At 39.8% G+C, this 25831-nt stretch overlaps 1 protein-coding gene across 1 annotated transcript in view; it reads right to left on the minus strand.

The window, feature by feature from the left end:
* The window catches only part of USH2A (usherin), a 538690-nt gene that overhangs the window by 36311 nt on the left and 476548 nt on the right, over window positions 1–25831 (minus strand). The gene's annotated exons all lie outside the window — the stretch shown is intronic.

A 25831-nucleotide genomic window follows, 5' to 3' on the forward strand; every position in this document is an offset into this window, starting at 1 on the left:
CCCCTGGCTTTTCTCAGCCTGCAGCCTAAAGGATGTGAAATATAACACTTTCTCTGACCCCTCAGAGATCACCCTGCTCACAGTGGAACCGGCTGAACAACCCCCCTTCTCTGTCCTCAGTTCCTCAAGCTGTTTGTTTCCACGTGAGACACTCCCCACCTTCCTATCTCCCTCTCTCCATCTTCCAGTGGGTATTCATATCCTACAAATGCAAGAGAATAGTAACAAGAAGCCCACTGGACTATTAAAGGCAGACACCTGTAGAGAAGTCTGCTATTAATCCAAACGTGGAAATATTGTCATTTGTTTACAATGCCATACTTGAAACTATAAAATGTACCAAGAGTAACTGTGAGTTAGTCTTTGAGAATTTGGTCATTATTGACTTAAAAGAAAAAAGAAACACGGGAGAATTAATATATTTTATGTAACTTAACTGGAGCTGAGAATCCTAATGCTTTCAAAGAGCCTAGGACGCTCTAAATAGGGACTGAATAGGTATGTATGTTTGCAGGTAGGAATTATGTCTGCAAGTGGACCAGTAATGTGTACACAGGTACACGCATACATAAGCACACACACAAATAGGTACTTCTGTTGTGGCCCATTCCCATTGGATGTGAATAATCCAGAGGAAGTTCTGACTGTTATAACAGGCTGTTTCTACTCTAATGGTGTACAGGTCATCTTGGTTTATTAGATGCTTAAATGTGACCACTGTCCTCTTTCCTTGGTGGGCACAGAAGAAGGGATGTGAGGTGAAGAAGAGAAAGTTATTTCTGAGAGTAGGTACCCAAAAGCACTAGACAAAATTATGTGTCTGAAAATTATGTGCCTCCTTAATATGGAGGCATTCAAATTATCATTTTGAATAAAATCTAAAACAAGGTGGCAAAATCAAACTGAATTATTTTCTCCCTAAAAAAAAATACAACAAAACAACCAAAAAAATAAACAAAAAAATGGAAGACAACACCATAAAACATACTGTGGAAATAATTTCTGACACTGTTTCCTCATATTCTTGGTTATAAGTTTCCACTGTGTTAATATTTCTCATTGTGCATTAAACACAAGCAGAGAATATAATTTCCTCCAGTTACCAAAGTCTAGTAAAGTCAATTTTCCTGTTTCAATAAGTGCCATAACGATAGTACATGCTAACCTCCTGAAATCTTTTAATATTTAAACATTTGCTAAGCGACCAGACTCAGAAACAAATTTTACAGAAATACTAATTTCTCTTTTTTAAAATATTAAAAGTTCAGTCATAAATATTTAAAACTTATTTCTCCACAACATTGGATTGGTCTTTTAGATAAATACAGCACAGAACCCGAATGACCATAATGCATATTAAATCTGAAGATGCTACAAGTCCCGATTACAAACACTCTTTTCTGATAAATGATTCCTTTTCTCTGGAAATAGGGCAAACACGGGCAAGATTAATAATGCAAAAAAGGAAAAACTTCTTTCTTCAGAATACTCAATAGTAGATGCCAACAGGAACATAAGCTCCAAAGCAAACAGTAATCACCTCTAACAGATTACCTATGAAACAGGTAGACTGTTGGGGGACATTTTAGAGATAGCTTTTGTCATAAGAAACATGAAAAGCATGTGGGTTATAAAGCAAAAACATATGTATATTGTCAATAGCAGCACCTGCTCACTGCTCAGTGACTGTTTATTTCAGCGCCGAGGATTCGGTCCAGCCCCTAGATGGCAATATTATCAAACACTTCTGGGGGCGTGAGCCCTTAATGATGAACAACCGGCATTCAGACATCCAACACACTCCAGGCAACCGTTGCAAGAATAACACAACTGATTTCATTATAGATTCTTCTAATGCGCATTTATAGCTCAGATCCTTGAAAGCAGAAGTATTCAAAATGCCCTGGCCTTGAGACCTTCATCATCTTAAGGTAGAAATAAGATTGGCAGATCTCAAGTTGAAGTTCATGCCTGCCTAGCAAAGAAATGTTTAGAGGTCTGCTCCTACAAAAGGTGATTAAAACAGCTGTTTTTGCTTCATTTGGTCTACTTCTTTAAAAAAAAATAGGAACAATCACATATTAGAAATGTAAAGAAGGGTTTTTATATCATAAATTTATACTAAGAACAAGTTCTCACATTAGGTTAATTTGTTATTTCGGAAGAGCTACACACACACACACACACACACACACACACCCTTAAATAAACCTTATGAATAGCCTTGCTTTTTGTTAATGTTTAGTAAAGGCCAAGTGAAAATAAAATAAAGACAATTTTAAAACGGCAAAACAACCATTACCAATTTATTCTTTGATGTTTTGAGAAATAATTTATCCTCTCCTGAATAGATTTCCAACATCAAAGTTCACTACTTGTGAACCCAGCTGTAGAATGTGGGCTCCGTTCACTCTGTGGAGTGGGTGATGTCTTGTTTATTCAGGTATGTGAGATTTTTCCTTAGTCACAGTATTTGCTTGGGGCTGTCAATCTTTTACTGTTTTAGATTTAACTCCTCTGAAAACGCAGCATTCTGTCCCACTGAGTTGTAAAAGTCATCACTAAAAAAATCATTGTACTTCCTTTCTCTCTTCTGTTCTCCCCCTTTTAAAAATTATTTTTATTTAGAAATTAAATTTAATGGGATGATATTGATCAATAAGAGTACCTAAGTTTTAGGTGAACATCTCAATAGCGTTTGAACTGCGCTGTGTGCTCATAACCTGAAGTCAAATCATTTTCTTTCTTCCCCCATGGAGATTGTCTTAATTCAATATGCTTACTTCTTTCTAGTCTTTGTCATTATTTTGCTTGCTCTTTTCCCCTCCCTCTTACATCCTACTGACTTTTGGTAGCTCTCTCCCCTCCCCTTCCCTCCTGCCCCCTCATCTCTCTCTCTCTCTCTCTCTCACATACACACAGCCCTGACCTATGGGGATCAGGGACCTTTTTCCTCACATGTCCACATCCACATAAGATTCCTATTTTTTATTCTAGAAGTATATTAACTACCTTTGTTAGGCAGCAAATGAAAAGAATGACTCAACAAAGGGAAAGAGAAATAATCGGCAAGCTAATATTTCCAATGAGACTTAGCTCCCCCTTTTTCTAGCTTATACGCATTAAGGTCGGGGTCTGGCTACAAATCAGTGCATCCTTTCATGAGACACACAGAAGAGACTCTGGTCCACACGGCTGGTTGAGGCTCTGCTGCCAATTTGATCTACATTTTAACCTCTCAACTCTGCTCCTAGAGGCACAAGAAACTACTTGGAGTCTTCAGCCGTCTGACAATTTTACACCATCTCCTCTGATTATTTCTGATGACTTGAAGTGCCCCAGAGGTGGCCCTGGGGTCAATAGGTTTATGTAGGTTGAAAATGATAAAAAATTATCATTGATCTGCAGCTGTCAATAAGAGGCTGTGTGGGGAGACTCCCTGCACAAATGTTTAAACGGCATAAAGCAACCTAACTTAGTCATCTTTGAGTCTATTGATCTGATGATCTAGCAGTTTCCAGAGCTTTCCCTTGGGTCCTCCTGAAGCACTTTCACTGAGCCCGCTTACCTTTCTTAGGAATCTTCCCACCCTGTTCTCTCAGACCCTGAACCCAAATACTGGTGCACAGGCACTGATGTGCTCGTCAACAGCGTATTATGTGTGCTTATCACATTTGAAAGGGTTTATCTTCCTGGTCGCCATCAACCCCATTGACCATCTATTTGGTGGATTTTCTTAAGCTTTTTCCCCTTGATCACTTTAAAATGATTGATTTTTGGCTTAAAAATTCTGATGTGGTGGCAAGATCCTTTTCACTCCTCAGTCACCATGAACACCAAAACCTAGACAGTACGCCACACTGAGAGCCTGCATTTTCTGCACAGAGGGGGGCTTTGGAAAAGCTGGATGTAAATATATCAATTTTTGTCTTCCTCAATGGAGCAGATGCTGCTTCTTGGTTTTATGATAAGTTACAGTTTACCTTGTCATTATAAAATAATAGAATGGTTATAGGCAGGTGTCTGGTTTAAATTACAAATAAAACATAAGAAGTAGGAAAAGTCTCATTTACAATTACCTAAACATTATGTCTTTGGGCAGAGTACTTCCAGTCAACTGGATGACTTAGATACATTTTAATGCTGACAATCAACATTAAATATTGCCATGGATTCCTGAAAGCCAGGTAATTTGAAACATAGGTTTTGGAGGGCTTTCTATCTATTTATAAAGTTAATGTTGGAGTTCTCCAAAGGTTGGCCAACCTATTTATTTTGGAAAAATCCAATTAGTCTTGTTATAGAAACAATCTCTTTATTACTCACAGCCAAATATCAACCTTGCACATTAATCCATGGTTATCTAAGTATGAGATTTCCAAGTCTGCAAAATGTGTCCACTGATTTTCCTTTACCCTTGTCATCTCTACCTGATATCCCTCCTGGCTGGTGGGACAAAGATGATGTTTTTTGATGGCATGCGTGCACGTGCGCACACACACACACACACAGAGTTGCTCCAGAATGAAAGATCAACTCATAATACAAGAATGGTATAAAAAAAAAACCCCTTATGTTCACGGTTATTGTCTTATGTGCATGATAACTGTGTGTATTCTGGGTGGCTTGGCCAAGGGGCAGGACAGCGCCAGCATGGTCACTGGAAACATGCAATGTTGTTGGTCAACAGCTCCATCCCATCGTGTTAGACAGTTTAGAGCACCTGGCATGCACAACATCCTGTAACGTTGCTGTAGGAGCTACAAGACGGACGACAGGCTCCTGCCTTGCAGGAGCAGCCTCTAGTCTATAGTCCTAAATTATAATCAATGAAGACAGATACACACATTTAGAGCATGCTAAGCACAAGAACTCAGTGGAAAGGAAATGCTGAGGGGATATTTCTGATTGGGCAGGGAGGGGGTGGGAAGGCGCTAGGAGGTGGCATCTGATACAAGTCAGGCAGATGCAGAGTCTGAGTGGGTAAGAGTTAGGGATCGGAATAAAGAGTAGAAGAAAGAGTGAGGAGCTGAATGGAGCTGAAGTGTTGTGGGTGCAGAGGAATGGTGGGGATGAAGACTGGAAAGAGACCAGACAGGGATGTGACTTTCGCCCTAAAGTTTTTGGACTACATTTGTTAAAAGAACATCGTGAGTACCATTAGGCAAAAGTTTTAAGAACTAATTATGTATAAAGAGGTATACGGTGCAATTTGAAGGAATAAGGGGAAGAACTTTAAAATGTTGCCCTATTGTGGTATAGGTCATGGTCAGTGACTGATAAAACAATCTGCTAAGAATTCATTCATTCATTCATTCATTCATTCATTCTTTTGTTTGATAATTATTCAGCCAATAAGTATAGATAGCTATATACAGAAGGTAATAGGAGAGTATTTTCTTAGATTTAAAACATCTTCATTGAATGTTTGCTCTAATTAAAAATTTATAATTACTCTTTAGACACAAGTGTTTGTCTAAAGAGTACCAATCGAGGTAGGGATTATAACAACCAAACTGAATTGAAGCCAACTGGACTGTTCTCTGTTCTGACCCACTATCTGAATACCATGTAACTGGGCTGGTTTGTCTCCTGGTCATGGTGGCATCTTTGTGTGGAGCCATCTGCACCCTTGCTATGGTCCCTCATACCTGTCACTCAGCTCCCAGGAAGCTGGGAGTGGTTAGGGATACTACTGATAGCAAAATAGCATGAGGATAGTTCAGAGGTGCTCAAGTGTGAAAGCATGCCCAGCCAGGGTCCCAACTAATGTTAGAGGACTGACTTAAAAAGTTTTCAAGAAAGCATAAGAGTATATCCTGCCTTTGAATGAGTACAGTTGGTTAGTCAGAGGCCATTTCTTGTAACAGTTGTAAACTGCAAATGTTAGATGTTCGGTTTGGAATATTCATGTTTGTGTCTTTCCTCCCACAAATATCTGCATTCCTAAAAGAAGAGTGATGGGGAAAGGGAAGTTTTTTCCCCCTCATTGGAGTATGTCCTTCATTTTATAGTGGGCAGGTCAATGCCAAATGAAGACAATTTGCAGACATTTCCTTTATAGACAAATGGGCTGTATCAATTTAGCTATAAAGCGCAGTCTTGAGTCCTTGCGCAATGATCGATGACACCTCAGCTGCCGTGAAAACATCGGGTAAAAAAAAAAAAAGAATCGTTTCAAAATGACTTGTTTTTTCAAAGGAGAAGAGGAAAAAAATTAATTTGTGATAATTAAATGTTAAAGTGGCAGACCAGTTATACTAAATATTAAAAAGCAGTGATCTTGATCTATTGGAATGAAGCATGCACACTCTCTGTGAACTATCGACTCTACCCCAACAATCTCTGTCATGGCAATACGAGTAAAAGTGCATTAAGTACATTTAAAAGAACTTCATTCCAGCCGTAGTCTTGTATTTGTTCAATCCCTGATTAAATACGTGTTCACTGAGGGCCCTGGGCTGGCTCTTTCTTCTGCCGGCAACTCACTTTCCCCCCGAGTGTGCAAGGTCATGGTAGCTCGCCTTCTCGCTGAGGGTCTCCTGTTTAATACTGCAACTTGCCCTCGCCTCTTCCTCCTCCAGTTTTGAAACTTCTTTACTTCGCTCTCTCTCTATTTTCTTCATTTCCCAAGTACTCATCACTCGTGTCCAGCACATCACATAGTCTACCTGGTTACTGAGATTATTATTTATTGTCTATCTCTCTTTACTGGAATGTAAGTTCCACTGGGGTGGGGACCTATATGGGTTTCCTTCTCTGCTCCGTCTCAAGCTTCTCCAGCTGCGCCTCGTACAGAGCAAGTGCTCAAACAATATTTACGTTGTCAATGGATACGAGCAGAATTTAAAAAAGAAACGAGTGGGGTGAAGAGGAGATTGCAGAATGAGTCTAACAAGAGAGAGTCTAAAAAAAAAATATCTGAGAAGGGAGTCAGCTAGAGTCTGGGAAAAGAGCGTAGGAGCAGCAGAGGGCCCTGGACCAAGTGCAGGTTACCCTGGGAAACAGAAACATGCAAACCATTTTATGAAAATAACATTAAAATGTAAAATGGACGATTCTAAAAAAATAGAAAAAATTAACTGCGCTCAATAGATCAACCAGCTTTGAGATAAAAGAAAGCCCTGAGTCAGCCCCATACTCTAAAGAGGCCCCAAACCAGGGAGTTTCACCAGAGAAGTTTTTTGTTATTGCTTTTAATTAAATCTATGAGTGACAGATCATTAATACAGGGTGGGGCAAAAGTAGGTTTACAGTTATGAGTATGCAAAACACAGGTTATTCTTGTATTTATTATTATTTTCCATATGAACAACTGTAAATCTACTTTTGCCCCACTTTGTATTGTATACAAAGTGTTTGAGAAAATAAACTGGGCTAGATACCCAACTCAATATATGATGTTAGAATAACATCAAAATTGAACAAGAACTAAAAAATGGAAAAGCATGTTATAGACCAGAATGACTTGAGAGTAGGTGCAAAATTCAGTAGCAAATAGTATTCACCAGTATATTTAAAAGAGGTATCATCAGTAGGTAGGATTTAATCCTCAGAAAAGTTAATTTACTTAAGATCATCTTAATGAAAATAACAAAATCCAATACCCATTCTAACACCCAGTCATAATACAATCTCAGACAAGTTAAAAAAGAAGAAATTATCCTTGAGTTGATAGAAAGCATTTACTAAGATCATTTAATAAATCATATCCAATGATCAAGTCTTAGAAACCTTGCCATTATTATAACAAGACAGAATATCCTCTATTCTGCCCTGAAAGTTATTCTACACATATGTTCTTGAAGCTTTCTTTTCATTCTTTTCCTGAAGAGCTTCTCAGAAGGTTATAACAGTATGCATTGGCATTCCAAGTGCCAATGTTAGACTGACTCATCCTTCAAACAACCTCATGAAATAAACACTGTTATCACCCCCAATTTTCACATAAGAAAACGGGTGTAAAGAGAGTTGAAGCAAATTGCCCATGGTTATATAGTTATAAAGGACAGAACCAGGATCTGCATGGAAGTGTTCTGACTGCAGACTCTGTGCTCCTATCTTGGGAGGGATGCCTGGGGTTATATCAGATCTTGCATCTTGCCCCAGCGAGGACCACCGGACTTTGAAAGGTAGAAGCCGGCCTACACCATTTTTTTTGGCAATAGGGAACCTCTCACTTCTTCCTACCTAGGATTCCAGAAAGCCTTCTTGTGCTGTTTGACTGAAGCCTGCTTCTTCTTCTACTTTATGGGGAGTCAGGTTGAATGATAATCTTAAGGGGGAAAAGGAGAATTGCTTTTTTTTTTTTCCAGAGACAGAGAGAGAGTCAGAGAGAGGGACAGACAGACTAGAACGGAGAGAGATGAGAAGCATCAATCATTAGTTTTTTGTTGTGACACCTTAGTTGTTCATTGATTGCTTTCTCATATGTGCCTTGACCGTGGGCCTTCAGCAGATGGAGTAACTCCTTGCTCAAGCCAACGACCTTGGGTCCAAGCTGGTGAGCTTTGCTCAAACCGATGAGCCTGTGCTCAAGCTGGCGACCTCGAGGTCTCGAACCTGGGTCCTTCACATCCCAGTCCGACACTCTATCCTAGTGTTTCCCAATGTGGGGCCCACGCCCCACAGGGGGGCAATTCGATAGTTAAGGGGGGCAATTTGAAAATGGACTCGACACGACTTGAACTCTTTCGCCCCGGGCCATTTAAATGCAATGCTAGATATTGGTGCCAAATTTAACAAAAAATGCAATTCTTAAATAATTGCGGTAAATAATTATTAAGTATAATTTCGTTTGACGAGACTAAAATATCAACTGGGTGATTGGCGTCGTCAAGTAAACTTCGTCCTGGGTTCAGCCTGGAGCATGCCATCTGCTGTGGGGAACCCAGGACATTTTAAAAACTCACTAAACAACGCAGTTATTCTCACCTAATTGGCCAATCACAACTTCTGTAGTGTTTCACATCATTCAGTTGGTGTTAATTTGAAATAAGTGTCAGTCAAAACTGTTGTAAAAGCTCGTTGATTTAATAAATATACATATATATATTGTATAGATATAATTGGTAAGTATTTGATTTTATTTTTATCAATATTAAACTCTTTATTAAGTACTTCTTGCATCGGAGCTAGAATGTAATAATATTTTATAAATATTATTGGGGCTATAATAGTGCATGCACGACAATTTTAATTTTAGAAGCATAACTTTCCAGAAAATTTTGTCAAGTGGAAAAATATAGATACCTTTTGATTTGCGGTGGTAGTGTAGTAAATGTGTTATATACATTTAAATAAATATGAAGTTTTAGTATACGTTTACTCCATGTAACATTGAATATATTTTAACACATATTTTAATATCAGCATTTCTTAAAATGGTTCTTGAAAAAGATGACAAAGATGTAAAAGCTATGCCACTCAGTAACAATACTGTTAGCAGAAGAATAGATGAAATGAGTGAGGATATTGAAAAACAACTTATTGAAAAGCTGAAAACAAGAAAATTCTCCTTGCAAATGGATGAATCAACTTTGAGAGACAGTGAGGCAGTATTGATAACTTACATAAGATATATTGATAAAAGACATTTTGCTGAAGAAATGTTGTTCTGTAAAAGATTAGAAAGCACCACTACCTCCAAAGATATATATAATAAGCTAAAAAACTACTTAGATGTCAATGATATACCAATGAAAAATATAACATCTTGTGCTGCAGATGGTGCTCCCCATATGATGGGCAAGAAAAATGGCTGCTTAAAATTGATGAAAGATGCGAATCCAGAAATGATTCTTGTGCATTGTGTTATTCATAGGGAAAACTTAGTAGCTAAAAACATCTCGCCTGTTCTGAATGAAGTATTACATACAGTAATAAAGTGTGTTAATGCTATTAAAGCTAGTGCCAAATGTGAGCGTCTTTTCAAGCTATTTTGTGAAGAACAAAATGAAGACCATGTGAGACTTTTACTTCATTCTGAAGTAAGATGGCTATCTAAAGGAAACTGTTTGAAAAGATTTATGGAACTGTTTGATACTCTTAGTGATCTTTTAAGCGACAAACCTGAAATGAAGTATCTGTTAACAATAGATGGTAAAGCAATTGTGAGTTATTTAGCCGATATCTTTGAAAAACTAAATATATTAAATAAGCAACTTCAAGGAACAAATAAAACTCTTGTCGATGCAAAAGCAAAGATATTTGGTTTCATTACCAATATTGAGTTATGTCAGAAACATATTAACAACAAAAACTTTAAACAGTTTCATTGGCTCCAAAAATGTGAAGTAACTGATACTGCTTTACTTGTTATTGTCAATCATTTGAATATTCTATCGGCTAATTTAAAAGAAAGATTTTCTGATTTAAAACAAATTGATTTCCCAACATGGATGATGCAGCCAATGTTAGTGGATTTGTCTGATATATCAAATATGCAGTATCAAGAAGAACTCGCAGAATTGCAAAATGATGAGTCAGTTAAAGCTTTATTTAATATCAAAGGAGCGATGGCATGGCTTTGTGAGGAAACAGAAATCAAATACCCAAATTCAACCAAATGTGCAAGAAAACTATTGCTACCGTTTCCATCTTCATTTTTAGCTGAATGTGGATTTAGTGCTGTAAATGATTTACTGGTAAAAAAAAAGAAATCAGCTGGATATAACACAACGTGGAGACTTGAGACTAAAGCTAACCAAACTGGAACCTAATATCAAATCTCTGTGCAGCAAGCATCAAGCGCAAGGATCACACTAATTAAAATAATAAATTAATATAGAAAAATCTGTATTAAAATTATTTGTAATTTAAATTTCTGTTTTTCATTATGTTTTAAAATTTTACTTACTGTGTTTTGTTAACAATTTCATAGTGATTTCTTCCTAGAACCTATCATTTATGTTTATTAAGTGAACAAATCAATTTTTTAATGTTAATAATTATGTATTTTACATAGGGGGGACATAAAAATTTTAGAAAGGTTAAGGTGGGGCATGGCACAAAAAAGGTTGGGAAACACTGCTCTATCCACTGTGCCACTGCCTGGTCAGGCAAGAATTGCTTTTCAAATAAACACAACTCCAATCATTTGCCAATAAGTCAGGAAAAGCAGTCATTATGAGACTAAAAAATGGTGACACTTGAGGGTCAGAGGAAAGATACTGCAAAGACAGATCCCTGAGAAACTTCCACCATTCATTTGTATCAGGCTTCACAGGGGTTAACTGGTCAAGACCAGTCAGAACCCAGGCTGTTTAAGCAGCCGTTGGTGACATGCTGAGCAGTTGTGGTGTGATATTGAGTTGTTGCTTTGAAAACAGTTTAATAGGATTTAAATTTTCCCTTTTTCTTTGGATTTTTCAGTTAATATTAGAATTAAATTAAAGCATTAAGTCAACTAGCTTAGTGCAAAGCAAATTATGTCTGGTTCAGCATTGAGGGCTTTGCTATGGAATATCTATTGACTCAAGCTTATTAACTTGTAAATCCTCTAGTTTTAGATTATGATCTATTGATTATCTGCTTTTATTTGCATTCTAAATGAATAAACAAAAAGAAATGGCCACGGTTTAGTCATTACACCTTAAGAGAATGTACTTAAGCCAAGCATACTTAATTAAAAAATAAAACAACTTGTATTTGTTCCGAGAGCTAGGCATTGTTGGTTCTTATTTTCATTTAGGCAAACCAAAGATTGTTTTCAATTTTAATAGTCGTTTCTATTAGACATTCGAACAAAACTGGAAACTGACATAGAAAGTGTGCTAAATTGTTCTACAATCTTTTATATTTTTGGCTTGTTTTAGCAAAAACTATCTTTTTTTTTATACATAAATTTTTATTATAATGGGGTAACATCAATAAATCAGGGTACATATATTCAAAGAAAACATTTCCAGGTTATCTTGTCATTTAGTTCTGTTGCATACCCATCACCCAAAGAGAGATCGTCCTCAGTCACCCTCTATCCAGTTTTCTTTGTACCTCTCCCTCTCCCCCTCCCCCTCTCCATCCTTCCCTCCCCCCACCCCCCGTAACCACCCCACTCCAGTCCATGTCTCTTAGTCTCCTTTTTATGTCCCACCAATGTATGGAATCCTGCAGTTCTTGTTTTTTCTGATTCACTTATTTCACTCTGCATACTGTTATCAAGATTCCACCATTCTGCTGTAAGTGATTCGATGTCATCATTTCTTCTAGCTGAATTGTATACCATGGTGTATATGTGACCCATCTTCTTTATCCAGTCTTATATATTTTTTTACAGTGATTAAAAGCCTTTAAGCAAACTCTTGGCCAATACAGCAAGAATCCATAAAAGAGTAGTGTCCTTAACTTGTTCACCAAGTCCAAGTTGGCCCCATCACCATGCCAAATCCCTGAAAAATGCAACCCAACCACAGTTCAGTCTGTTAGGAGCTGTCACAGGGAGCAGGAGTCCAGGAAAATCCACATCCAGGAAAAATCCTCATGGCACTGGAATTGTTGTCACTATTCTATACTTTGCAGCTCATGTCCAAGTCCCAATGACCGCTGCTTCTAGCTGGTAATGATTCAGGTAGACTGGAAAAGCCATTTGCAGCATGCGTGGATATGGAGCTTCTGTTCTCCTCTGCCTGGAGAGATGAGACCAGGTTGCTCTTCCCTGGAGCTCTGAGACTGTGGTATGGTAAAGAGAACCTTGGGATACACTAAGCTGTATCCAGGTAGATTCATAATAGAAGTTGGCAAAAGGGGGAAAGAGAGCTCTAAATTAGGAGTAGGTCCCAGCCTAAAATATGAGTGGGGCATTGAGGTAGGAGGGATAAAGGAAACACTATATATTAAGCAAAGCAGCAGAAAATAGGACTATCAACACCCACAACAGAGATCTTTGAGGGAAGAATAAAAAACCTGACTATTCAGGCAAAACATATTTAAGTGGCCCTTGTGCAAATGAGATCAGTTTACCTGCTTCTTGGAAGAAATACCCTAGGCTCGTCCACAGTGTCGTAGATGGGGCCGACAGCCCTGGGCACTTTCAGCCTTCAGTGGCAAACCCCAGCTTTCTGGGCAAGGTTAGGTCATAGGTGGCTGGAGCAGGCTGGAAGAGACTGAACCTTCTCTTAGAGGAGCGAGGGGGAAGCCTACCTTCCAGTGTCCCTGTTTCCTCACAGCAGAGGCATGTAAGCCTGGCAGGCTTTAGCTCAATGACCTTCCTTTCCACTATTGAAGCAGGCCCCAGATGGCATCCTATGAGACCCCTTTGGGGCGTTGGAGCCTTTAAGGGTGTATCCTAAAAGCTGGTAGTTCCCCTGATCTCTATTGGACTTTTTCTGCCTCTAGATATCTTAAAATCCATGCTCAGAAGATCTCGCTGAGGGGTTTGAGGATCCCCATCCGCCTATATAAATCTTTTCCATATATCTGGAGCTATTTGGAAAAAGACAAAACAGTGTTATTAGCTGGATCTAATAAAGAAGGTAGTAGTTTGCAGGCAAAAAATTTGGTGTCTCCTGTTCATCAGCATTCAAAAGAAATGTAAATTTTTTTAAAAAAATACTAAAAATAAATAAATAAATAAAAGAAAAAATACAACCAAAAAAAAAAAAAAAAAGGACATTCCCTTGTGCTAAAGCTCTAGGGAGCATGGAGTGAGCTTGAGTATGTCCTATGAAACATGGAGCTCTATGTTGACATATAAGTCTTTGAAGAAGGAGGAACTGCTGAAATAGTTCATCAGCATTTGTCCCTAAGACAGCAGTCTTTATAGTGGAAACACCATACGTAAATATTTGCTGTCTGTCTATACATTAAAGGGGGAATATGGCAAATGCTGAAAAGCCATGATCTTTGTGCCCCTCCCCTCCCCCAAGCCCCTCCCTCTCCTCCCCCCACCCTGTAACCCCAACACTGTTGTCCATGTCTCTGAGTCTCATCTTTATGTCCCACCTATGTATGGAATCATATGGTTCTTAGTTTTTTCTGATTTACTTCTTTCACTCAGTATAATGTTATCAAGGCCCATCCATGTTGTTGTAAAAGATCCTATGTCATCATTTCTTATGGCTGAGTAGTATTCCATAGTATATATATACCAAAGCTTTTTAATCCACTCATCCTCTGATGGACACTTGGGCTGTTTCCAGATCTTTGCTATTGTGAACAATGCTGCCATAAACATGGGGGTGCATTTCCTTTTTTCAGTTGGTGATATGGTGTTCTTGTGGTATATTCCTAACAGTGGTATAGCTGGGTCAAAAGGCAGTTCGATTTTTAATTTCTTGAGGAATCTCCATACTGTTTTCCACAGTGGCTGCACCAGTCTGCATTCCCACCAGCAGTGCAGGAGGGTTCCCTTTTCTCCACATCCTCGCCAGCACTTATTCTGTGTTGTTTTATTGATGAGCGCCATTCTGACTGGTGTGAGGTGATATGTCATTGTGGTTTTAATTTGCATTTCTCTATGCAAGAAAATCCCTGTAACTTAAAGTCTGGGGCAAGAGGCAACCTTTGAGGGTCCATATGCTTTAATGAAAAAGCAGCTCACTGAGACTCAGAAGACCCAAGTTCCAGTGTTCTGTCTGTCACTCACACGAGAGGGACCTTAGGCAAATTGCCTACTTTTTTTTGAGTCTTGCTTCCTGTTAATATCTATCTCCTGGAGTTTTGTGCAGATTAAGGCAGATGACTTTTCTGAATGGGTCAGGCACGTAGTGGGCACTCGGGAAAAGTACTCCGAGTCAGGTCCTTGTCAACAGACGCAGCTAAGGAAACACGGGGCTTTGCTGGTTTCAAAGGGCAAGCATTCAGATTCAGGTTTGCACTTTGGTTTAAAGCTCTGAACAGAGGCAAGTGTGGAGACCGATTTATGGCCTGAGGGTCCAATCCCCTGCCAGATAGTTAATTAGCACCTGCTTTGTTTCCAGCGCGGTGCTAGAAGTAGACAAGCAGTAAGGGCATGCAAGTTCTAGACTTGAGCAACTGTAACTCATTAGGAATGTAAGACTGGCATTCATGAAACCACTGTGAAACTCAGAAAAACTAGCACTGAAGGTAGATGTCTAAGAAGTCATCGTGGAGAAGACTCCATGAGCAGGATGAGTATCATTTAAGTACCAGCATGTAGGAATGCACTAGATACATGTGATAGAAGAGTAGATTATATCATTCAATGCAAGATTTAAGCAATTCAAACAAATATGAAACTCATAATACCCAAAGAGAATTTCTAGTTTGTACTTTGACCTTTACATCTGAGGCAGAGATCCTTGAAGACAGTTAGAAAGGCAGAGCTGGGGGGTGGGGGGCATCTTGCGAACACAGTAAGCATTACAGACCAGTTTGTTAAAGTTTTATATACTGTAACTGCCACTCTGAAATCTGATGATTTAGAGGGTTGGGAGAGAAATGCTTCCATACTTCCATTGAATTGAAAGCAGAAAATTGTCTTGCTATTTGGATTACCTTATGCCAGTAGGCAAGGAGGAAAAAACACACACACACACACAAAGACCACCACATTAGAATAGTGGCTGGGTGATTGGGAGGATAAGTAAGAATGCTGTTGCTGGTACATGTGACATTATAGAGGGTGGGAAGTGTGGGGCGTGAACCTGGAAAACCCTTCCCTACTTTGCCAGGCTAATGGAATGTCACTTCAAGCTTATGAATGCAAGAACTCAGACCCTTCAGGAAAAGGTTTGGTTGATGTCATTAGCCAAATTATCCCAACTCATTTAGAGAGCTAAGAGAGCGGGAGTTATAAAGATCATTACTGGCTTTATGACCTATTACAGAAATAAATTCTCTAGTAGTAGCTCAGGATTAATCAGAGTCCATTGATGATGTATCTATATTCACTCCTTTTAAGATTCCTCTTTTTTATAGTGTAAATAACTTTTTTACTAGTACTGATTTTATAATTGCTAAATAAGTAAATATGCATCTCATGGGGCTGTGTGCTCCAAAGGTTATTACTTCTAAGAATGCATGTTCTAAAAAGTTGGGAGACAACTGGCCCCTAGTAACACTCTTCCCTCAGCAAAGCAATTATTAGGAAGAAAAACAGAGCACAATCATTTTCTTCTCTGAAAAAAGACATAAAACAAAATTCCTCCATTACTTTGTCATGAATAAAGTTCTAAAATAAAACACAAGCAACTCACTTAGGTCACTGCCTTGTAATGGGCAAAAGTCCTGTAATACTTTTTGGAAGACAAATGCTTAAAGATAATTTGTAAGAAAAATCTCATCCCCTTGACTAATTTCCCAGTGGGGAGTGCTGACTCATATTGATAAAAATGATACTGACGGTCATTGCCCAGATGGTACTTCGAGGAATATAGATGGAGACCAAAGCCCTATATCATGTCCACGACACAAAATCATACTAAACCTATTATGCACTTGGGCTATTTTAACCAGTTGCATATACAGTGTGTCCGTAAAGTCATGGTGCACTTTTGACTGGTCACAGGAAAGCAACAAAAGACGATAGAAATGTGAAATCACCAAATAAAAGGAAAACTCTCCCAGTTTCATACCTATTCAGTGCAGTTCAATGTGGGCTCACGCACAGATTTTTTAGGGCCCCTTAGGTAGCTATCCTGTATAGCCTCTACAGACTCGTCACTGACTGATGGCCTACCAGAACGGGGTGTCTCCACCAAACTGCCGGTTTCCTTCAACTGCTTATCACTCCGAGTAATGTTATTCCTATGTGGTGGCACTTCATTATAAACGTGCCAATATTCACGTTGCACTTTGGTCACGGATTTGAATTTAGCGAGCCACAGAACACACTGAACTTTCCTCTGTACCGTCGACATCTTGCCTGGCATGGCTGTGGGCTGCTCTGCTGTATACATGGTGTTACGTCATCATCTGCGCATGCATACAGGCTGCCACATGATCCTACAGAAACTGGGAGGGTTTCCCTTTTATTTTGTGCAGATTTCACATTTCTATCATCTTTTGTTGCTTTCCTGTGACCGGTCAAAAATGTACCATGACTTTACAGAAACACTGTATTCATTAGTGTCTTTGACTCTTTCTCAGGCTGAATGGATTTAAATTCTCTGTTAAGCTTTAAAATACTGAAGTGAAGAAGACCAACACAGATATAAGTGGTTTTGGCAAAGTATAAAATATTTACACTGCTTCTCATTCCCATGTTACTTACAAGACTGCAAGTAATCAGTTACCATGCAAGGTGCTATGCTGGGGGTGTGGAGAGCTACGTACATAGGGCGGTCCCCAGCCAGGGAACATGGTGTTCAGTTATCATGGTGACTGTCATCTGAACAATTGTGCAAGTACATCATTCACCGTGGGTGACTAGAAACAGATGAAGAGGAGCTGAAAAATGGAAGAATTTCCCTTGTCTCGCGTCTCTCTGATAACGAGGCCGACTATAGAGCATGAAAAATGAGGGCTTCCCAATCCAAACCAGAACACATTGTCTCCATCTGGGCACTTTCAAAGCGGGACACATGAAAGGCTCAGACATATCCACCAACAGGGTGCAATGACACCCCCATAAAGAGGAAACGATGGTGAATGGTGGCCGCTTCCACACTTGCAATCATTCTAGCATGAGAAGAGGCAAGAATTTTCCAAAAACCTTTGCTGAGGGGCATCTTAACTGCTCCCTTGGTCGGTGCCCCCATGGTGTCTGGCTCTTAGCAGTAACGTGGGACACAGACAAATCCAGCAGAGGGTCTCTCCTTGTGGAAAGATCTGGGTTTGGCCTTTCTGAATGGAGCACTGGGCTTAAGGGCTCAATAATGCAAATACCCAGGAGACCACACACACAACAGGACTGAAGTCATTTCCAACAGAAACGTTCTCTACCAAGGTAGTGACTTTAAAAGTGACATCTTTGGCATTCAAAGGCATACCCAGTCAAATTGAATTGAGTTTCTTTTAGATACTACTTGGGTAGAGCCTTAATTTTCTGATCTAGAACTACTAGTCACTCAAAAGTTAGGACACAAAGAGAATTAACACTATATTTTTGGACCTTTGAAGGCAAGGGTGCAGAATCTGATATTTCTGGAAACCTCTATTCATTTCTACAGATCCTCCAGTCATGAGGATGGGTCAATGCTATCACTCAGAAAACCCTCCAACCCTCTCAGTCTCTTCCAGCTTTCTTTTCTGAGATATGTTTTGCAATGAGAGAGAAAGAGAGAGAGAGAAAGAGAGAGAGAGAGAGAGAGAGAGAAACATGACTCACAGGAACAAATGTCACATCTATAAAAGTATATAATCTTTAGTTTAGGCCACAAAATGAGAATGCCCAAGTCAATATGTTTAATACCTACATTTTCACAGAATTCTAATTATACAGATAGGCCCTTACATAATCTCAAGTTCTTTAATATTTAAAAAAATGAGTATTTACAGGATTAAGTGAGTTCACAGACTTCTCACTTGCTGGGTTGTAGACATGGTATTGCTTCTTGTAAAAAGGTGCATTGAAACAGCCTAATGAAACTAACAATTGCTCAAAGTAATACAAACTGTCATTTGACTTTAGGAAGGAACAAAACTCTAAGGAACCACATCAAGAGAATTAAAGAGGACATATTGTAGGAAGAAGATTTGTTATGGAGAACCACATCAAGAGAATTAAAGAGGACATATTGTAGGAAGAAGATTTGTTATGGAGAACCCTCCCAATGAAATCTCCTTGCTTCTGGTTGAAACTGCAGATATGTTGAAGAGGAAAAATTCCTCCAGACTTTTCCTAGCATTCCCCAAAGATTTTGTTTTTTTTGAGGGGTCTCTCTACATGCGTCATTCTACTTCTTGCTAAAAATTCTTATTAGCTAATCAACCATTCAATTTATCCTGCCTAGTTTGTAATGAATAAGTAGCCCATACTGTTAATTGGCCACCTGGGGTTCAAAGCAGGGAAAAAGAGGGGTTGATGTCTAAAGACGGAATGTGCTGACAACATAGTGACCACATGCTATTTCACAAGATTTAAAATCAAGCGTCCTCGCCGTATCCGCCCCTCCCTCCCCTCGCTCCATTTCTTGACCGTCTGTGAGACTTAATATAATTTTTTTTTATAAAAGTGATTTATTTCTAACAGATGTGATCATCCAGCCTCGGGGACCTGGATGCACACTGCCCCTAACAACTTTAATTCCTGGATATAACAAGCATATACTCCACTAATAAATAATCATCACTCGGTTACAGGGAAAGATGCCACGGCAATGAGGCAGGAGGACCAGGTACCTCTGGGCAGAAAGGACACATCGATGGGGTCTCCTGAGGTTCTGACCCTGCTCGACCTCGATGAGCTAATTGTTATATTTCTGGGACATGGTAGGTCACAAAGGAAGAAAATCAGTCACAGTTTAATGTATGCCACACTATTTAGAGAGCTAATTTTAGGTATATAGTGAGTTCCTCGTAGACCAGAAATGACACAAGGGTCTGAGGGGGCGTCACCGGTCCCAACCTTGCCAAGGCACAGGAGAGACGGTGCCGGGCTGGTCCCTTATTCATGTTTACTGCCCTCCCCCCAGACCAGAGCTGCTGGCCGCCAAACCAGACAGCTTTGCTACACACCTGATGGGAATATTTAGAATACAATAGTTTTCATGTCAGCCTACTTATTGGAAAGGCTGGAAACACCTTCCTTCTCCATCTCCTGAAGCAGAGACTTGCCCTCAGGCGTTTTAAAATCAAACCCCTATTTCTTTGTCTGGAAAAGATAATGTCTCCTTCTCTGCTCTGCTTCTGCATGGATCCAAACCTTGTTGAAGGCAAGAGCAATGCCCAAGTCTTCCAGTAACTTTTCAGTCTAAGTGATCTTTTCATTCTTTCAATCTCTTAGAATTATTTTCTCTGTTTGTATCAGACAATCATGTCAATCTTCACAGCATCTCTTGCTTTGTTGTATTGAACTCTACTTTGTGGCTTTCACTGATATTTAGCTTTTCGTAACTAGCATCTTGCTTCCCGGAGACAGAGAATGCAACGGGCAACACTGGGTAGCGGAAAGGGCCGATTTTAAAGCAGAGAGACCTGAAATTGAATCACAGCTTTGCAACAAACTGTGCAACCCTGGGCAAGTTACTTAACCTCTCTGAGCTTTTGTTTCCTCATGAATAAACTGTAGGCAATAATCACTTCACAGAGAGGTTAGTAAGGTGAGATGAGGTGACGTGTGTCAAGTGTACAAAATCTGTCTCACACAAGAAAGCTATCAGCAAATAACTGCTGAGAGACTGAAATTAGAGTGTAGAAGTGATTCAGCCACAGTATGAATTATCTGTGGACATATAGTTCTTCTCTTAGGCTAGATATATTATACTCACAAACAATGTGAAAAAAAATCTAGACTATGACTACAGTTTCAATGGGAACAAGAAGTAGCCTGACTTGTGGTGGCACAGTGGATAGAGTATTTACCTGGAATGCTGAGGTCATGGGTTTCAAACCCCAGGCTTGTCCAGTCAATGTATACAAGAAGCAAGCAATGAACAACTAAACTGAAGCAATTATGATCTTTCTCTATACCCTTCTCTCTAAAATCAATCAATTAAAAAATCAAAAATAAAATAATGGGAACAAGAAATAAAATGCAAGTTGCTTGCTCATTAGAGAGTTTATCCAATCAATAATGTATTTATTTACTACACAATTCCCAGAGCCTGTTGAAAAGTGGTATTGGTCCAGGCTCTGGGAATAGAGAGGCCAGAGTAAGTAAAAATCCTTGCCCTTAGGGGGCTTGCATTCTGGTTACAGAGAGACAATAGACACGATAAATAAGCAAAAATGTATACTTCTAGATGATGTTAGATATTAAAATGAAAAATAAGGCGGGGAAGGGGGATAAAAAGTGTGTGTGGCGCGAGTTGGGTGTGTATGTGAAACTGTATCCAGGTAGGCCAGTAAAGCCTGGATTTACTGTCACCTGGAGTCACAGAAGGTGACATCATGATCAAGACCAGAAGGAAGTAAGAAAGTCAGCTGTGGGCGCAGAGACCTGGGGCAAGGGCTTTCTAGGCAGAAAACGTCTCAGTCAACAGCTAGTGGCTACCTTGGCCTTTGTGCTAGGAGCAAATAATAACTCCTCTTCATGAATATTAATGTATGAATGCAAAATAGTACCATTTCTGTTTCCTGTTCTTCTCTCCTCTTTTAAGTTTTAAGTTTTACAGGGCAAACCATACCTTAGGCTTTCTCCCTCTGGGGATGTGAGAAAAAAGTGCTTAAATTAAAGATAAATCTCCATATTGGGGATTAAAAGTAGTTTTTCCTTCAAATGTCATATATATCAAATTACAATAAACCCTGCTGCAGACTTTTAACTTGAACTATGTCTCGAACATCTTGGAAGGCCAGGAAGGTTGCCGGGATTGTACAATTTCACAGGGAACAACCTCACATCTTAGGACCTGTATGGCTGTTTTTAAAAATGTCAAAGTGTTGCCTGGCCTGTGGTGGTGCAGTGGATAAAGCGTCGACCTAGAACGCTGATATCGCTGGTTCGAAACCCCGGGTTTGCCTGTTCAAGGCACATATGGGAGTTGATGCTTCCTGTTCCTCCCCCTTCTCTCTCTCTCTCCTCTCTAAAATAAATAAATAAAATCTTTTTTTAAAAAAGGAAAAAAATCTCTTAAGAAATGTCAAAGTGTTTTGGAATAATTGGTGCAAAAACATGTGAAGGGTTGTAGTCTTCCTCAAATATTATTGGTCTTTACTGCCACACTCAAAGGTTTATGATTTTTTTTTAAGACTTTATTTTTTCAAATTTTTTCAGAAAGGAGAGGGAGGGGTGAGAAGAAGAGGAGAGATAGAGAGATAAGGGGGAGAAGCAGGAAGCATCAACTTCTATATGTACCTTGACCAGGCAAGCCCGGGGTTTCGAACCAGCGACATCAGCATTCTAGGTTGAAGCTTTATCTACTGCGCCGCCACAGGTCGGTCAGGCTGATTTTTTTTTTAAATAAGCTTCCTATTAATATCAGGCCCCACACAGCAGGTTTGGTTTCTTCAGAAAGATTGCTGAAATTGTCATTTTAATACTACTTATCACTCTTAAAAGATGACCACGGAGTGTTATCCTGTCTCCCCCCAAAAACAGAAACAGAGAAAGGGTCTACTGCCACTATTTCATCTAGAACTGGTTAGCTATCCCCCTGCCTGGGACATGAGGTGTACATAGGCCCACGAGGACAAGAGCATGAGAAGCGAGACCCAGACAGGGCTGTTCTCCTTCGAAAACTTCCAGAGGGGATGGCGCTCTTGACATTACGGAGGCGAAAAAGAGAGTTTTCAAGGCGGTCTCTACTTCCCTATGAGTTCTTTTGTATGCTGGGTCGCCTGCCATTCTGTTTGTGTAATTCTGACAGTGTTCTTAATGACACGCTAACAGATTGTAAAACACGCTGCTGGCATTTACTTGTTTTTTATATTTTTAAAACAATGTCCTTCATGTAACAGTAGTTAAGCGCGGCAGAAGGACATCATTAGAGCCGTGGTTAAACTGTAATTTACACCATTAGGAAGGCAGGAGCAATTTTTATTGCCTGGCAATTTTCTTGCTGAAATATTTGGACCATATGGCTCAATTTGTGTAATAACCTTAATTTCTGCACCCTTCAGGCCTGCCTCTGTCTCCCACGGAATGGTAAAATGCAGTTTAGCAGAAAAGGCAACTGTCTATACTTAGAGAGTTGAGATTAATAACATGTCACGTCCTGTTTTTGGTGAAGGAATTGGAACAGCAGCCAGATGGTATCTCTACAAATAACTGTCAGGGGTCTTGATCTAATCAATACAATGTATTAATACATCTCCCTTTGCTGTCCCTCCAGGGGCTGGTGCACAACATCTGGAAAGAGTAGAGGGGGGGCCCGCCAAGTAGAAAGCCGATTCTTTTCAGAATCAAACTGAGCCCAATTAATTTTTCATGTATCCTTGATAACTGTTTCATAATGAGCGATGCGTCTTGACGGATTTGGGGTTGGCAGAGCAGCCTGCCCGGGCTTTCTATCCCCATTCAATCCACTCATAGAAACCAACCCATTAATCAAGCTATCTGGCATAAAACCTGACTCTCAGCTCAGCAAGAGATCAATAACCATCCTAAAAAAAACACACACAGAGAACCAGCCACTAATGGGCACAGGTACCCAGCCATGACACTAGTAATTGCTTTAGCAAAAAAATAAAACTCAGGATCATAATCACCCAATAAGACTTTATATGATAAAATTCATTACTTGTGTCTTGTCAAGAAGTAACATTTACCTCCATTAAAAATATACTGTGATTTTACTATCTAGACATGGCCATTATCGTTCAGAGGTAGACAATGCACCTTTTTCTTTTTGGGGGAATGGATTAAAACTCTCTGATTTAGTAATGTGAGTATTTAATAATCCAAGTATCATAGAAAATGTTTAAAAATGAGTTACTACGCTTATTTTAAATTCAGAGGACCTGAGGGGCTCCTTAATGCAATCTTTAGCCCAACCGCATATGACACATGGTGAGCCTTCCGTGCTAACAACTCTCATGTGATGTCAGATTGGTCACATTCCTTAACTCTCTGGTTGGCTTAATAGAAGGATTTACAATTCAAATCATAAATTCTTATCACTTTCGCCAATGGTTTCACCTCAAATCTTGACTGTTTTTTCCCAAATTCAAATCAGTCCTTTTGCTTTTCAGTTAGCAAATCTGTTCTGGCTTGGCTGGGATTTCTAGCCTCTTGTTCTCTCTGAGAGAGAGAATCTCCGTGACAGTATCGATGGAGAAGAGTTCAGAGCAGAGATGAGGAGATGGAGGAAACCCATGATCTGTTTGGGGAAACATCCCTTCCTGGCTCTTGGACAACAGGTGGAAACCTGTTCTGCTCTTAGGAGAGTCTGAGATGCTGATTAGGAGAAAAGACTCCCAGGGCGTGCTGCCGTAAAGCCAGTCATTCATTGGCTGATCATCTGATCAAACCCTGCCAAGATGATAGAAAGGTCTGAGGAATAATCCAGGAACTCGGAGGTGATGTCACATTCATCTTTCCTGACAGCATGACGAAGAGTCATGATGCCGTGCTCGCTCAGTCAGTGGTTTGCAGTTCTGCGGGGTGAGTGGTTCTGTTTGGAATCAGAGTTGTGAATTAAGGTCCTCTGAGGTTCTTTGAGATATTTATGAGTACAATCAATGCCTATGCCTGACTCAATAATTGCTTATTATATTGTCATTTGTCTCTTTCCTTATTTGCTCTAAGAACACCACCAGTCCCAGAGAGAAGAGACTATTCCTTCCTCCTTTGCATCTGCTGTTGCTTCTGGGCACAACAGGTTCTCAAGAGAGGAAGATGTGAATGCTGATAAATGGAAGAGTCCCACACTGTTTCTTGGTCTTGATCATCACATGAGATTTTATGTGTCTAGGTCCTCAATTGCAAATAATATGCCATTTTCATATACGCACGAGAGATCAGAGAAGCACTAGCCCAGGGTTTCCACTCTTGTTTGTTTACTGATGTCCAGTGTGGACAAACAGGAACACCCTGACTGACAACAGTGTGTTTGTGGTGAAGTGCTATAGCATCAAGCAAAAAAGTTATTTCAACAAGTGAACTGCATGACTAAATGAAATCTGAAATCTGGGATCCATGGCCCAAGGCATCCAGAATTTTAAAGTTTGTGATGTCATTTTACTGAAATATTTAATTGATACAGATAGAAATCTTCTGCGATGAAGACAGAAGATAGCTGCTCTTCTGGGGCTTGTCAGTCGTAGAGATAATCAACAATACATACAGTCTGAACTGAGCAACCACTGGCTCCAGCCCTAACAAGACGTTTCACCCCCAAAATTATATTGAGATAAAAAGATTCATCAGCAAACCTAGCACATATGTATTCACAGGTGTTGCATGTGGGTCATTGCATTTGGATTAAAAAGCAATGTCTCTCTCTACATGAGAGGTCACTAGCTGGTGTAAGACAAAAATCTTTTCACTGTTCGGCATAATTAAAATATCCTCACGGTGGTTTTAGTCATTTAAAAATCACAGCATTGTTGTAATATTTTTCTGGGCTTCAGGAGCTCACAATTGTTTGGCCCAATCAAATCTGGGAACACTAGAGAAGTTATCACCCATCAAGGTAATTACTTTCAAGTTGAAATAATTACTCTATCAATGTTAATGGTCTTTCAACTTCAATAAAGCACTCACCTGCCGATAATCACGGCTAACCTCTTGCTCTAATGCAATTCCCTCTCTATTTAGTAGGTTATATTACAGCCGTTACAGTGGTCACTTGTCCTGAACAGCTGCTGACTTTCACTTTGATCGGCTGTGAACCATAAAAAAATTGGTCATCTGTGTCTGATTCCCGCTCACCCAGAAGCCCTTGCAGAGCGGAGGATATGATCTCTTGGCTCTAGCGGGGCACTTCAGGGACAGCCATCTTGTCTCAGGTAGTGGCTAGTTTCCCCTGTGACAAGAGCACAGTGGTTCAGTCACCTCCTACCCTTCCATGCCATGTACAGCGTGCTGGCTCCACTACATGCCATATAGTCTGAATTTACGGCCCGGCCCTGTTAGTGTAGGAACGAGTTCGTTTTACTTTCGTGTATGGTTTTAATGGGGTGCTGTGGGATTTGGGGGTTCTGAAAGGGTTTCCTTACAGTTCAGTGAAGGCCAGAAGATAACAACACACTTGAGTTAGAGGGCAGTTTCCCAACAAACGGTCCCTCTGTACAGAGTCTTCTCTTGGGCATTAGTGACGTAGGTAGATGCCAATTTGGCAGAATCAGTTTGATACGGGCTGTGTGTGTCTGAAAGCCCTCATGGTTG

This window comes from Saccopteryx leptura, chromosome 1, assembly GCF_036850995.1.
Source record: "Saccopteryx leptura isolate mSacLep1 chromosome 1, mSacLep1_pri_phased_curated, whole genome shotgun sequence".
Lineage (NCBI taxonomy): Eukaryota > Metazoa > Chordata > Mammalia > Chiroptera > Emballonuridae > Saccopteryx > Saccopteryx leptura.